Source organism: Delphinapterus leucas, chromosome 8, assembly GCF_059928025.1.
Source record: "Delphinapterus leucas isolate spDelLeu-1000000601 "Yukka" chromosome 8, BTC_Dleu_Yukka2, whole genome shotgun sequence".
In the NCBI taxonomy this organism is placed as follows: domain Eukaryota; kingdom Metazoa; phylum Chordata; class Mammalia; order Artiodactyla; family Monodontidae; genus Delphinapterus; species Delphinapterus leucas.
Genome location: NC_143136.1, coordinates 115,930,720 through 115,946,850, shown reverse-complemented (window position 1 = coordinate 115,946,850; position 16,131 = coordinate 115,930,720). Strand labels below are relative to the sequence as shown.

The following is a 16,131-nucleotide window of genomic DNA, read 5'->3' as shown; positions in this document are numbered from 1 at the left end:
GTGCACCTTTAAAGTATGGGTACAGTATTCAAGAAGATGACGGAAACATATTTCTAAGTATATGCTATAGAAAGTGTTAGGAATCGTTAATTTTAACATTCTACTTTCTACTTAATACTCTTTCATGTTTGCAAGAAAATCATTCCTAATTGGACATTACTAAAGTAAGTTAATATATATTACCACGACCGAAAATACTTTATAAGAAACTAGTGTGTGTATAAATATATATGTAATAATTAAAATCTGCCTGACTAAACATAAATACTTTCTTATTCTAAGGTAGTGATTTTATGTATCTCTTTGAGAATAAGATGAAATTTATGAACCCCATCCTCAGAAAAAGAACGCATACACACGTAACATATATTTTATGTGTACACATATAAACACACACATATGTGCATATATATACATAAATACATCCACAGAATTAGACACTGAGAAACAGCTAGAGTGTCCAGATCTGAGTCTTGGCCGGACAATTTACTATGTGCCTCCAGGCCATTCTGTACTTCTCCATCCTCAGTCTTCTCACCTATAAGATGGGTGGCACGGTCCTTACCTCACCCGGCCGTGTGAGAATTAACTGAGCTAATGCGAGTGAAGGGCTCAGACCAGTCTCTGGCCCACAGCGTTCCGCCAGTCTTCATTCTGATGAAGATGAGCATCTGCAGACACTCACAGACCCTCTGAGGCTCACCCCTGGACCTGCAAATCCCCACGGAAGCCCAGGTACAGAAACTCAATGTTAACACAGGCACTGAAGGTGCCCAAACCCATGTAAAATTATTCTGTAATAAATCTGCTCTGAAAGCTTAAAAAGGCAGGTATTTTGTCAATCCATTTACTTAGAACCTTGATACAACTTTTTAATTTGCTCCAATTAAAATTCGATTATCAGGCTTCCCTGGTGGCGCAGTGGTTAAGAGCCTGCCTGCCGATGCAGGGAATACAGGTTCGTGCCCCAGTACGGGAAGATCCCACATGCCACGGAGCGGCTGGGCCCGTGAGCCGTGGCCGCTGAACCCGCGCATCTGGAGCCTGTGCTCCGCAAAGGAAGAGGCCACAACAGTGAGAGGCCCGCGTACCGAAAAAAAAAAAAAAAAAAATTCGATTATCCGTCCTATCAGTTGAGAACAGTGAAATGAAACAAAGTGTATTTTTCATATTTACAAACAGTTATCTGCAGACTATGAGAGGTCTGGCATTTTATTTACTGTCTCAGGATTTGTTTTCTGTTTTGGTGGTACGCGGGCCTGTCGCTGTTGTGGCCTCTCCCGTTGCGGAGCACAGGCTCCGGACGCGCAGCCTCAGCGGCCACGGCTCACGGGCCCAGCCGCTCCGCGGCATGTGGGATCTTCCCAGACCGGGGCACGAACCCGTGTCCCCTGCATCGGCAGGCGGACTCTCAACCACTGCGCCACCAGGGAAGCCCTCAGGATTTGTTTTTAAAAATATTCTTTAATATATTCAATTTTAGTTTCCTTTAAGGTTTATCAAAGATTTTTTATATTTATTATTACTGCATTTGATCCATAAACACTATTATAGGTAAACAGAATAAGTATTATTCACCTCTTTTAAAAGATAATAAGCTCAGAGAACAAGTAATTTGCCCCAAATCATACAACTAAAAAGCTACATAATTATGGTTGGCTCCCAGATCATCTGAGGCCTACGATTTTTTTCCTCCTTTTGTTTCTTCAATCAGGATGGTAGATAAGCTCCACCTGCAGACAATCCAGACTTTGTAAACTAAGTTTCTGGCATTCTAATCCTTTACATAGCTAGAGAATCCACTTTCCTAAAAGAAACCAATGCCTTGTTATGAATGTGATTTTACGTACAAAAAATATTTCTTCAAAAATAACACCAGCATTTACAGTATTCAGCTTGACCTACCTCATTATTACAGGAATAGATGAAATTCTGGCTTTCTGGGGTCTCTGGATGACCTGCTGTTGCAAACATTTCTTTCTGTTCATTCTGCACCCAAAGCTCCAAGCCTCTCACAGGCGGTGGTTTCATGAAAGGAAGCAGGGGGTCAGTGATTGGGAAGGACACTTTGGCAGTAGGACCTCTGGGAGCCTCATTAGTCTCCAACAGAGGGTCTACGGAGCACCTTTCCACACCGGAGGACTCTTCAATTTCACTGAATTCAAACGATTCTAACGTGCTATTTATGCACACGTATTTTGCTGGGTTGCTGTGTTCTACTACTTTTCGGGATGATTGTATGACTTTGTTTTGATTGCTATAAAACAGAGCTACCCACATATGAAGTAAAAGCTTCACTTCTTCCATGGTATCTGGTAAATCAGTATTCCAAGGCCTGAGATTTTAAAGAAAGAAGAAACCAAAATCATTGAAAATGACTATTTTAGTTGATTATCTTATAAGTAAGTGCCTTAATTATTAACCTTAGTTTTTGTGTTCATTTTTATTTTAAAAATTACATGAACATGAAACAATGAGTAAGATAAAAATGAAGTTGATATAACAAATAATTACAGTGAATCTGCTTGGTATTATTCCCAAGTTACTGGATCTTACACACTTCCTTCTCCCTCCCCAGGGTTTAGCACAAGTATCCCTTCTCGCTACATTTATCTCAACAGAAAAGTTCATCCGTTTTCATCCAGGGTCACTCCCACTCACCCGTGTAGTGCTCTGACTACAGTCTTCTCCAGGGGGTTGTTGGTATACTTACTTGCCGTCTAAGCTGAACACGTAATCTGCTTCCCATACGAAAGTGACCTTAAAGGAGCCGTCACAGCTGAATACGGCACGAGAGCGGCAGAAGTCCTGCAGGCTGGAGGGCAGCACCCCGCTCCTGCGCCTGAGCGCTGGGGCCTCGGAAAGCTGCTGCAGTGGGGAGGTGACCTGCTGATGCCGAAATGGCATCACTTTCCCCACTGGGGTTCCCGCTTCAGGGCCTTTTGTGCCATTCTTGGCAAACGCAGGGCCTGGGGCCCCTCTCTGCTGTAGATGCTTCTTTGAATGTTCTGCAAGGAGCAGGGCATAGGAACGCTCCACAGCAACGACAGAGCTTTGGCTTGCGTCGGAACTTTCTAGGGTTTCCTCGGGCAGTGCTGACTGGGCTTCTGCAGGGGCCTGAATGCCAGCAACCAAGCTTTCTTCCTCCTGGCTGACCGTGGGGTCTGATGTCAGATTACTCTTATCAGAGGAGGGCTTGGATAACGGTCCACCTTTTTGACTTTTAACTCCTCTATGATATTCATGGTCTGATGTACCACGCAAAGAATGTTCTTTAGAAAGCAAAACATCGTTCTGTGGCAATTCAGAGGAGCAGGGCAAGTTTCTGGGCTCAGAGGATGGTGTGGTAGAGGTAGCAGCGCTTAATGCAAGATCAGCCAACATATTTAGGGCCTGGGAGTCACAGTTGACAATGGAGTTTTCAGGTGGGTCTTCTGGAGCCACTGTGATATTTTCTGGTTGAGCTGTACTTATGCTAATAACATCTTCTCGACCATCTGAAATTTCTGATTGAAGCTGTGAAGAAGTTTCTCCTTTGGCTTCAGCATAAAAGAAAAAAAGACACATAACACTTGATTTCCATAGAATTAATTCTTTGTCATATTCCTATGGTTCAGTGAAAATCAACAGTTAAGTCAACATATTCAAGAAAAACCTCTTGATATGTTGCATAAATTGTATGTTAAATTTTTATTACCAGAGTGAGGTCTTGTCCAACTTCCTGATGTATTATAATGTATTTACCAAGGAACAAGTCTTAAGGAATGTGCATATTAATTTAAAAAGAAATCACCCTTCAAAACTGCATGTACTCAGGCTTCCCTGGTGGCGCAGTGGTTAAGAGTCTGCCTGCCGATGCAGGGCATACGGGTTCGTGCCCCGGTCCAGGAAGATCCCACATGCCACGGAGCGGCTGGGCCAGTGAGCCGTGGCCACTGAGCCTGCGCGTCCGGAGCCTGTGCTCCGCAACGGAAGAGGCCACAACAGTGAGAGGCCCGCGTACCGCAAAAAAACAAAAACAAACAAACAAAAAAAACCTGCATGTACTGACCTACACACAAGGCATACTGCTCAGCTAAAGAAATATACAAAGAGAAAAAAACAAAAACAAGAAAACAAGACTCCTGCCCTCAGAGAGCTTACAATCTAGTGAGAATCTAAGAATTTCTAAGTTTAAAGTGTATATTATAGAAGGTTAATGTACTTTCTTAGAAATCATTTCTCTTGGCAAGTTATTAGAGAAACCACCTAAGTTCAAAATAGAGATGATTTTTAACCGTACTGATGTTTAATTATAATACGTTACGATACAAATAAAAAATGAGAAAAGTAAGAATATTCAGAATCGCCAATTAATTTCAAGTTTTAAAACTTCAGTTTCTGCATTAAAAACATTTCCTCTCTATTCTATCTGCAAAAAAGCAAATCTCCTCATCTACTGATAATTCTCCTTACAGCAGGTACTCAAATCTACCCACTGGCATTCGGTCAGAAAACTAACATTCTCAGGTGGTTTACTTGCCTTCTCAGGACTTTGATTCAGCCTTTTAAAATGTGATTATCATGAAGGACAAAGTTCTCAACAATACTGGGCAGTGAGTCCCTGTAGCAGGTGGCTGGATGGACAGAAAAGCCAACTGTGCTCCTCTTTATAATTAGCAGTAGCAGGTCTGAAATAAATTACTAACCTGTCTGCAAAGCCCAATGACAGTACATTTACAGAGAAAACTCTGGCCTATGAGGTCATCAAACAGAATGACAAGAGTGTGTGTATGGTGAGGAGGGTAAAATTAATCAACCACTGCCCAGTTTTTATTTAAAATATCAAAGCCCAACGGGGTGAGGTACGAGAAAGTGGCCCAAAGAGGGCTGTCTCGTGAACCCTCCGGGTGTACTGGAAACACATTCATTTTAGGATCTGATGTGTTTACTGACACTAAGTTCATTCTATCCTTAAATACTATGGTTCTTACACTGAGTATCACTATGAGGAAGGTCGAATCTAGAGAACACTGTATTGAGTCAAGAAAAAGGGTTCATTTTCATATGTGTCATTTCAGGTAAATCATTTAATAACTGACTTGCTAGAGGTTTTCAATTAATTAAAAATACAATACTGATCATCTATCTCTTTTAAGAAATATAGATAAAATGATGCCAAATAAATTATAAAAAATTAAAGAGTTCAGTAAATAAAAACTATATTGAAAACTTTAAAAAGGACAGAAAACCATTAGTTTCAGTAACAAAATGATTGAGCCTTCTTAAACTCTGATATTTCAAGTAAAAGAAATGAAGTGGATTAGCATGGGTGATTAAGAAATAAAAGAAAAAATTAACACATTATTTAAAAGGTGGTAATCTTAAAATTTTAACTTGGAATGTGGCTGCACAATATATACAGACACTTGCAATACAAATCGCCCTATTTCTGAATACCCATTCTGGAAACTTTTCATTTTCTGGGCTCACTTTTCTGCCAATGCCCAGTTGCACACCTCCTCCCACTAATCGATTAGCCTACAAGTATATAGAAGCCAATTCAGCACAAGGAATTCTAATGACAAGGCTGGGAATACAATGCATTATGTATGTATCTATACTCATCCTGTTTACAAACTAATTGGAAAGACAGGACCAAGACACACCAGATGATTGGAAAATAGTATGAATTAACTCTTTAACGTTCTCAAAAACCCAAAAAAGAAATGGAAAAAAAAGGAGAAATGAGTGCAGATCAGAGCATCAGGAAATGACTCCGGGTGGACTTAGCTGAGCAGAGGGGACTGCACAGGAGTGACAACAGGCGTGGTTCGTGTGGGTGGCACCATGTGCCTGGCAGGGAAGGCACGCATTGGGAAACGGCAGGAGAGAAATGTGCACCCGTGGGTAAGACCACCTCGTAACTGCCTGGGGAGACAAGCAGAGAGGCTGTGTTGGGTATGACTCTCTACAGGCTGTACGGTGATATGACTGAGGAGCTTTCAGAAAAATCTTCAGCCATAAACAACATTAACGAAACTGAGGAAAGGGACTTCCCTGTGGTCCAGTGGTTAAGACTCTGCGCTTCCAATGCAGGCAGTGGGGGTTCGATCCCTGGTCAGGGAACCGAGATCCCACATGCTGCAAGGTGTGGCCGAAAAAATTTTTTAAAACAATGAGGAAAGAAAAAACCAAGCTCATCCATAATACCATCACCCCAACAAAACAAGAGTTTCTTTCCCTGAATTCCACTAAATTTGAGGCTTTTAAAAAACCTAAAGGTAGATGAGAGAAAGTAGAATCATGAGATTAGACAGAAAACTGATGGAAATACAGAGATATGAGGAAATGAAGGTTTTTCTAAACAAAAAACACCACCACACATACAACACAGTAGGACTCAATACCGAAGATACTGTAAAATGTATAGATTTTGCAGCTTGGTGGAGCTGCACTCTACTCAGAGAGACGGGTGTGAAGAGGGACATGGAGCTGGGAGAAAAGTGAGGTCCGCGGTGATGAGGGAACGTGCCAGCAACGAGGAGGTTCCAGCAGGTGGAACACGGAACCAGCAGTCAGCTGCTGGCTCACAGAAGGAGACTTGGTTATTCACTTCCGCACAAGTAGAAGTAGAAAAGTAAAACTGCTTTTAAAATTAATTTAATGCCTTTTGAAACCAAATACAGGGGCTTCCCTGGTGGCGCAGTGGTTGAGAGTCCGCCTGCCGATGCAGGGGACACGGGTTCGTGCCCCGGTCCGGGAAGATCCCACATGCCGCGGAGCGGCTGGGCCCGTGAGCCACGGCTGCTGAGCCTGCGCGTCTGGAGCCTGTGCTCCGCAACGGGAGAGGCCACAGCAGTGAGAGGCCCACGTACCGAAAAAAAACAAGAAAAAATACAAGTGAAATACAGGATTCGAGATTACTGACTGCTTTGAACCATGTCTTTACAGTTCCCTCTGGACAAACTTATAATATCTTCTATAACTGATTATGGTCCAGAAAAATACTGCCAGATGCTACTTGCTTGTGAATTTAGTCATTAAAAAAGGCCATTTATACTTTAACTCTGCTAAACAGTTCATGTTCAGGCTTTCTGCAGAATGAAAAGTAGGGTCTATTTAGTGAAGGTATGAATCTTGGCACTTTCTTATTTATTCACAATGGGAAACCAAGTTACTTGTCCTGTCAGTGTCTGAACTAAAGAAGACCACAAGAACGTGACAGATTTCAACTGATCTTATACTGTTTCAATATACTACTTTATAATCTCGATTAGTCTGTATTACGGTGCTGAAATTTACAGGAAGAGGACTTCTTACCAGGTTGTGGCTGCTTTCTGATTCTGGGATTCTGATTGCCTTTTACTATATTTTCCCTCTGTTTTTGTGGAGAATTCTTCACAGGTGGCTCAGCCCTTGGAACAGTTTTGACTGGAGATGTCTCTCGTTTCCTTGCCCTTTTAGCATTCGTTGACCCTGGAACAGCTTTAGAAATAGGAGCTTCTTGGTTTTTCCAATCCAATTTGGTTGTCTGTACAAACTGTGCAGTCAGCACTTCAGCACCTTATGCAGAAAAGACACCGTTTTCTAAGGGGTAGGGGGCGCACATATTTATCAGCATAGCTTTCCTTTGATTTGTTTTGGGGGGGAAACTTTAATAATGGGGAATAAAATATAAAATTGGGGGTATTTCATTAAAAGATTTTTGAACTTGCTAAGTGTTGGTCTATATCCCTAATTAGGATTAGGAGAAAAATATCAGAGTAATAACTTTATAGAAACAAGGCATGACTTAATTTTTAAAAAAGATTCCATAATCTTTGCTGACTGATGTGGCAGGTAAGGCTGAACATGCTAGTTCACAGCACAGGGTGACGGATAATTCAATTTACACAAAAGCGACACAGCTCCCATAAAGCCATATGGTTAAAACCATGATCACACTGTAGAGAAGAGACTGTAGGTTCACAAAGAGCCATCTTACATATTTTCCTTCACTACACCTAAATATCAAAGCTTTAACACTGCCTGAAAAATCATCTCTTAAGAGAAGACAGAGGAAGGTACATTGAAGAAAGTCCTCTTCTGATTTAACTTCCTATAAATCTATTATAATTGCTCATTTCTCTTACAAAATGCTCAGCTTTACTTCTCGCAGGGAAGGAAGGAAAGAACTAAAGGTGGGGGCACATGAGGAGAAAAAACTATTAACAACCTGCTTGTATCACACGCAGAAAGTGTTTCAATCCTTTAAGAGTTAAAAAAAAATGTTAATAAATGTTCCCTGTGAAAACGTTTTCCCCATTGACTATATAAAATAATCACACGTGTGAATGTTTGCAAATATTTTAAAATCACGTTATATGGAAAATACTATTTCTAATTGATTGAGAACAGAAAACATATTAAACAGTTTCAGAATGTGATGGTTATTAGTGAAATGTAGAAAAGAGACCAGTTTCATTTTATTCTTTTGAAGGTTAGAAAAATAAACGGTTTTTTAAAAAAGCTTTTAGACTCTCTTAATGTTGTACATTTCCCTGGGTCTAATTATTTTCTTCCCTACTAAACTATCAAAGGCAATAAAGCAGCAGTTTTGTTTTTAGAGTAAGACTTCTGATTTTATACTGGTTACAATTTCTAAAATTTTTAGCATAAAAAAAGGCAAAATATAAGTCAAGCAGGAAAACTGTTAAGACTAAATTAAGAAGAGAAAGAAAATAAGATGAGATGATCAAGACTAGGGGAAGCGTAACATCTGCACGGGCGGGAGGGGAACATCTCTCACAACCTAGGTCCTGCGAGGAAAAGGAGAAACACGAAACAGGTGACCCTGCACGGACTGCCCTGCTTATTTGCATCACTCAATGACATGTTTCTCAAGCTGCATGCAATAACCCATGGGTGTATTATAAAATAAACTTAATGGGCTGCAACCAGAATTCTTTGTTAAATGAAACAGAAGATATCAGATTGTATTACACATAGTTAGGGTAAATGCTTCCTGAAATTTCTGTTTCAGTAATGTATGAATTTGTGTGTACTGGACTACAATATACAATGTATTTCTTTTCTATTTTTTTTTGAGCTTTTGTGGTATTATATTTAGTCATCTTGGCTGGTTTAATCACATCGTTGTTGTTGTTCATTTTTTGGCCACACTCTGTGGCATGTTGTGTCTTAGTTCCCTGACCAGGGATCAAACCCGTGCCCTGTGCACTGGAAGTGTGGAGTTGTAACCACTGTACTGCCAGGGACATCCCTAAAACATATTTCTTATAGTGGATGAAATTAGCACACTTGAGAAACAGTGACAACATATATGTTGAATTATAGGTAATTTATTTAATACCTTTAAAATGGTTCATATAGAGAGAAACCCAATATGGTTGGCCTGGAATTTGTGAGGAAATGTAGAGTGTGAGTTGCTGCTTCATACTGCCGTTCTCTCTACCACCCTCCTAAACACACACACACACACACACACACACAATTTCTCAAACTATAATTGGCCAGAAATAACTACTTGTTAAACCACAGGGTAAAATCTTAATTATCTAGGATCCTGGGGATCCACACACCTCCAGTGTTTCTTCTTTAGGCATCAGAATTTTAAAATTCAAAATACTATAGATAGGGTTGGCAAATTTTTTCTGTGAAGGGCCAGACCTCAGTCACAGCCGCCCACCTGTGCCAGCACAGTGAAGTACAGAGACAACAGGTAATGCCTGAGGGACCCTTTGGCCCAAGTCTGCTCACCTCTTCGCTAAGGGGTCATAGAGCATAAGTTCCCTAGTTTTAAACAAAATACACCACACATAATCTGAGATGACTCTAAGCCAAAATTGTGTTATTTGTCGTGCTCTGTTCACTGAAGTGCATTTGACTAACATTAAATGGCTCTGGACGCTGATTCTCCCTCAGTTTTCAGGGGGCAACAAAACCACTTGAGGAACTGTTTCAATATATATGTCTCGAGGCCACTGGACCTTGTTTCAGTAGGTCTGTAGTAGGATCCAGACGACCACTTTTAAAACACACAAAGGATTAGAAATTCTGCCCCAGGATGCTCTAGTTCTGGGAGAGTCCAGGCACTTTCCCCCCTCTTTAAACATGTTCAGGCTATCACTTATCAGTTTTTGCCATCTGTTCTTAGTGTGCCTGATTTTAGCAGATCCTCTTCTTCCACTCGAATTTGTCCGAGGACAGTTCAGAAACTGAATGACCTTATTTCTTAGACAGGTAAGTAAATAACTGAGTGATGATTTGAGCAGTTTTACAAGTGAAATACAAGCTTTTGGTGGGTGGGCTTTTGTCCTATTTCTTGATTTTCATGTCATCTAGATTAGCGCTTCTCCAACTTTAGCATGCACACAGATCACCTGGAGAGAGCTAACGGACACTGTCTAGCTACAGTCCAGGATGGTCACACAGGAACAGGGTTAACACACAACAGTTATTACTAATTGCTCATCTGAAAATCCATACAGACCATGCTTACCGTTTTCTCTTTTCTGACGGAACTTGAGAGCTGTGCGAGAGTCTGGACGCTTCTTTGCTCCACCACGAGTTCTTCTGGGAAAGGGACGGCACAACTTCACCCTTTTACTCTGTACCACGGGCAGCGTGCCTGCTTTTCTCTTACGCTGAACTCTCAGATTTGATGCGGGACTTAATGGGACCAGAGCTCCCTGCCTTGCTTTAAACATCTCTTCAGAATTCTTTTGTGTTTGTGTTTCTTTTCTTACTTCTGCCGCTGAGTTGTGAAATTCAGCACCTGGAGTCATAACTAAAGAAAATCCAGCATCACAAATTCCATCTGAAATACCTTATTTCTTGGACAGGTAAGTAAATAACTGAGTGATGATTTGAGCAGTTTTACAAGTGAAATACAAGCTTTTGGTGGGTGGGCTTTTGTCCTATTTCTTGATTTTCATGTTATCTAGATTAGCGCTTCTCCAACTTTAGCATGCACACAGATCACCTGGAGAGAGCTAACGGACACTGTCAAGCTACAGTCCAGGATGGTCACACAGGAACAGGGTTAACACACAACAGTTATTACTAATTGCTCAGCTGAAAATCCATACAGACCATGCTTACCGTTTTCTCTTTTCTGACGGAACTTGAGAGTTGTGCGAGAGTCTGGACGCTTCTTTGCTCCACCACGAGTTCTTCTGGGAAAGGGATGGCACAACTTCACCCTTTTACTCTGTACCACGGGCAGCGTGCCTGCTTTTCTCTTACGCTGAACTCTCAGATTTGATGCGGGACTTAATGGGACCAGAGTTCCCTGCCTTGTTTTAAACATCTCTTCAGAATTCTTTTGTGTTTCTGTTTCTTTTCTTACTTCTGCCGCTGAGTTGTGAAATTCAGCACCTGGAGTCATAACTAAAGAAAATCCAGCATCACAAATTCCATCTGAAATACCTTATTTCTTGGACAGGTAAGTAAATAACTGAGTGATGATCTGAGCAGTTTTACAAGTGAAATACAAGCTTTTGGTGGGTGGGCTTTTGTCCTATTTCTTGATTTTCATGTTATCTAGATTAGCGCTTCTCCAACTTTAGCATGCACACAGATCACCTGGAGAGAGCTAACGGACACTGTCAAGCTACAGTCCAGGATGGTCACACAGGAACAGGGTTGACACACAACAGTTATTACTACTTGCTCATCTGAAAATCCATACAGACCATGCTTACCGTTTTCTCTTTTCTGACGGAACTTGAGAGTTGTGCGAGAGTCTGGACGCTTCTTTGCTCCACCACGAGTTCTTCTGGGAAAGGGACGGCACAACTTCACCCTTTTACTCTGTACCACGGGCAGCGTGCCTGCTTTTCTCTTACGCTGAACTCTCAGATTTGATGCCGGACTTAATGGGACCAGAGCTCCCTGCCTTGCTTTAAACATCTCTTCAGAATTCTTTTGTGTTTCTGTTTCTTTTCTTACTTCCGCCGCTGAGTCGTGAAATTCAGCACCTGGAGTCATAACTAAAGAAAATCCAGCATCAATAAATTCCATCTGAAATACCGTACTTCTTAGACAGGTAAGTAAATAACTGAGTGATGATTTGAGCAGTTTTACAAGTGAAATACAAGCTTTTGGTGGGTGGGCTTTTGTCCTATTTCTTGATTTTCATGTTATCTAGATTAGCGCTTCTCCAACTTTAGCATGCACACAGATCACCTGGAGAGAGCTAACGGACACTGTCAAGCTACAGTCCAGGATGGTCACACAGGAACAGGGTTAACACACAACAGTTATTACTAATTGCTCATCTGAAAATCCATACAGACCATGCTTACCCTTTTCTCTTTTCTGACGGAACTTGAGAGTTGTGCGAGAGTCTGGACGCTTCTTTGCTCCACCACGAGTTCTTCTGGGAAAGGGATGGCACAACTTCACCCTTTTACTCTGTACCACGGGCAGCGTGCCTGCTTTTCTCTTACGCTGAACTCTCAGATTTGATGCGGGACTTAATGGGACCAGAGCTCCCTGCCTTGCTTTAAACATCTCTTCAGAATTCTTTTGTGTTTCTGTTTCTTTTCTTACTTCTGTCGCTGAGTCGTGAAATTCAGCATTTGGAGTCATAACTAAAGAAAATCCAGCGTCACAAATTCCATCTGAAATACATGGAGACTGAGGACAGTCTGCCAATAAGTCTAGTGCAGTAGATACTTCCAAAATGTACCCATTAGGATTTGAAGAATAAGATCTCAACTGAGTTAAAGACTGTAAAGGGCACTTTTCAGCTGGAGGAGTCAAGTCAAAACCACTGGACACTTTGCCAAAGAATGCAGTCTCTTTAATTCCATCCTGAGAAGCAGCAGTCAATGAAGGACTTTTGTCCACCTTGTACAGTTCTTGGAGATTATGCTTTACTAATGTGTTTGGACAGATTCCTTTTTCAGAAAATGATTTCTTTGCTTCCAGCAGGGCACAATTAAGGGCAGGTAAAATAGGTACCACCTTCAATGAGATGTCATCTTCAACTTTCAAGTCTTTCAGCCCTAAAATATATACACATGTATTAAAAACCCAAAGTTCTTGTTTTTTCAAAAACATGCAGGAAAAAACGCTTTAGATTACAAAATTACAGGATGGTTAAATATGATACAGTGTTTCAAATGGTAATCTAAATAGCAATTAATAGAAGACTTATGGATGCACTTAATGAACATATATTATCTCCATATATATGAAAACACGCACACACAGAACCAAAAAAGAGTCACTCAGATGGGATCACCAGGTGAGAATGAAGAAGGCAGGCCCGCCTGCAGCTCCATCTCATCTGACCAGGAGCCCAGCGTGGGCTCAATGCACCGGCATTTAGAGTTGGCAGAATTACTTTTCTATTCTCATCTTCTGCTTTTAAAATGTATCTAATCTGTACCTTATATGACCTACTTCAAATTCTCTTAAGAAGGTAGTCACAGGTGCAAACTTTCAGTTATAGGATAAATAAGTACTAAAGATGTAATGTACAACATAATAAAAAATAATTAACACTGCTGACGTTACATATGAAAGTTAAGAAAGTAAATACTGGGACTTCCCTGGTGGCGCAGTGGTTGAGAATCCACCTGCCTTTGCAGGGTACACGGGTTCGAGCTCTGGTCTGGGAAGATCCCACATGCCATGGAGCAACAAAGCCCGTGCACCACAACTACTGAGCCTGCGCTCTAGAGACTGCGAGCCACAACTACTGAGCTTGCATGCCACAACTACCGAAGCCCGCGTGCCTAGAGCCAGTGCTCTGCAACAATAGAAGCTACCACAATGAGAAGCACGTGCACTGCAATGAAGAGTAGCCCCCGCTAGCCGCAACTAGAGAAAGCCTGCAGCAACGAGGACCCAACGCAGCCAAAGAAGGAAAAAGAAGGGAAATACTAATAGTTCTCATCACAAGGGAAAAAATGTTTTTTCTATTTTCTTTAATTTTGTATCTATATGATATGATGGATGTTCACTAGAATTACTGTGGTAGTTGTTTCATAATGTATGTAAGTCAAATCTTTATGCTGGTAAACCCTAAACTTATATAGTGCTGTATGTCAATTATATAATATCTCAATAAAACTGGAAGAAACTAGAGTTACAACACAAACCAGTTGAACTAAAAGAAAGTAAACCCTAAGTAACCCCCAACTCTCATGGTAACTACTGGTATATATTTCATCACCTTCTCTAGCAAATGCAATTTTTTAATATTATGTAACTAGACTGACTAGTCTGTATTTTACTTCCTCTCCCTGGTTCACTCTCTGACTGAAATGCTAATTTTTCAGCAACTCAATAACCTAAAGGAAAAGAGTACAGGAAAAAAGAGAAAAGGTCAGGTCACTGAGAAATAGGTAATAAAATCCTAGAAAATGTAATTTATCAGTAATAAAAAACCCACAGATAATAAAGACCTTTGGTGCCTACTAAACTGAAGTATACCATTCTTTTTAACGAAAAAGTAACTGCAAAATTAAGAAACACCTAGCTGAATACGTTTATACTTGAGCAGGTATCAGGAAAAGAATGGCAAATAAAAATAAATGGGAAAATGTGGCTAGCCATTAAAATAAAAATTCCTTTCTCTGCAGTTCATTTAGATAGTAAAAGGAAAAATAAAACATGACAAAGTTCTTATGTACTGCTAACAGTTCACGATAAAGCAGCAGTTTTCTAGACAACTTCATTATTTCAAGAATTTGGAAAGGCAGAAGTCAGAACGATTTGTAACAGGCTATTATGAAATCTAAGAAAAAGAACTTTTTAAGTCTGCTAAGCGAAGAGTCACTCAATTTAAAACAAATAACCACAGCACTGAACATTTCTGAGTGACCAGAAATAGAAAAGTGTCTTAACGAACTAGAGGAGGCTGTGAGCATTGAACACAACAATCCAATGTTTACTCAAAAAGAAATCCTGTGCTGTTCAGCCCCAAATGGTACAGGAACTAATGTTTCTTATTCAGGTGGTAGTGTACACCTAAAAATAAGAATAAAGGCAGAGCTCCTGCATACGGAGGGAGGCAGTGTGGGAACAGAGCTGGAAGCCAGCTCAGACTCAGCTGTTTGACCTTGGGCAAGTTTAAGTTTCAGTTTCCTCATCTTTGAAATGGTCACAATAAAAATACCTATTAAGGGCTGTGAAATCAATTGTGCCTAGCAGAATATCAATGTAGTAAATGCTTGAAAAATGCAAGCAGCTATCGCCATTATGTTATTATAACTGGTAATATTTTGCTTATTCCAAACAGGTAATGCCAGTAGTTCTCTGCTTTGAGTAGCTGAATACAATTTAAAAACATCAATTAAAAAATTTTTTTGGATTGGTTGTAGCTTTATAAATACTATATACAAATCATGTTTAAACATACACAGTGTGATTATAAAACAATGAGGAAAATTTCCTCATGTGACAAAAAGAAATGACTCATTTACTTTAATTTATTTATTTGCTCAGCAAGCATTTATTATTTTTTAGGTGCCTGACATTGCTAAGCAGTAGGGATGCAGTAGAATACAAGAAAGGCAGGCATTAAATAATTATAAAAATAAATATTTAAATTATATTGGTGAAAAGCCTAGGGGTCCTCATTGAAGGAAGAAGAGTGGTGATGGGAATAAATAAAGTGATATTTAAACTGACACCTGACAGCTATGGGTAAGTGGCTAGACCAGCACTTCTCCTCCAATTTTATTCATTATCTACCCCCACCAAAGACAGCCTTTCTAGACTTTGTTTCCTAACTGCCCTCTGAAATTCTAATACCACAGATATACTGTATATCTATTTACAGACTGCAGGAGCAATATTTTTTGCCCCTAGCAGGCAATTCCTGGTTCTGGCTTGGGGGGCGATCAACATCATCTGATCAGGGGGAAGGAGACAAGTAGTCCAGACAGAGGGAAGTGCTTCTGTGAGGACCTTAAGTCCTACTGACGGGGAGACTATGATAAAACCAACTCCCAGCTCTTGTTGTTCAATAACAAATGAATCCAGTTTTGGACATGCTGAATGTGAGGACCATCTGAGACATTTAAGTAGAAAGAAATGTCCATAGGCAGGTGGATATCTGAGCATGGAGCAGACAGGAAAGGATAAGCCTACAAAGAAAGGAGATGAAGGATTGACCAGGGAGAGTAAAGG

The 16,131-nt window shown here is 40.5% G+C and overlaps 1 pseudogene; it reads right to left on the bottom strand.

The window, feature by feature from the left end:
• Window positions 1–2,374: 2,374 nt before the first annotated feature.
• On the bottom strand, window positions 2,375–7,540 carry LOC149748648 (protein TASOR 2 pseudogene; annotated as a pseudogene).
• Window positions 7,541–16,131: the final 8,591 nt, after the last annotated feature.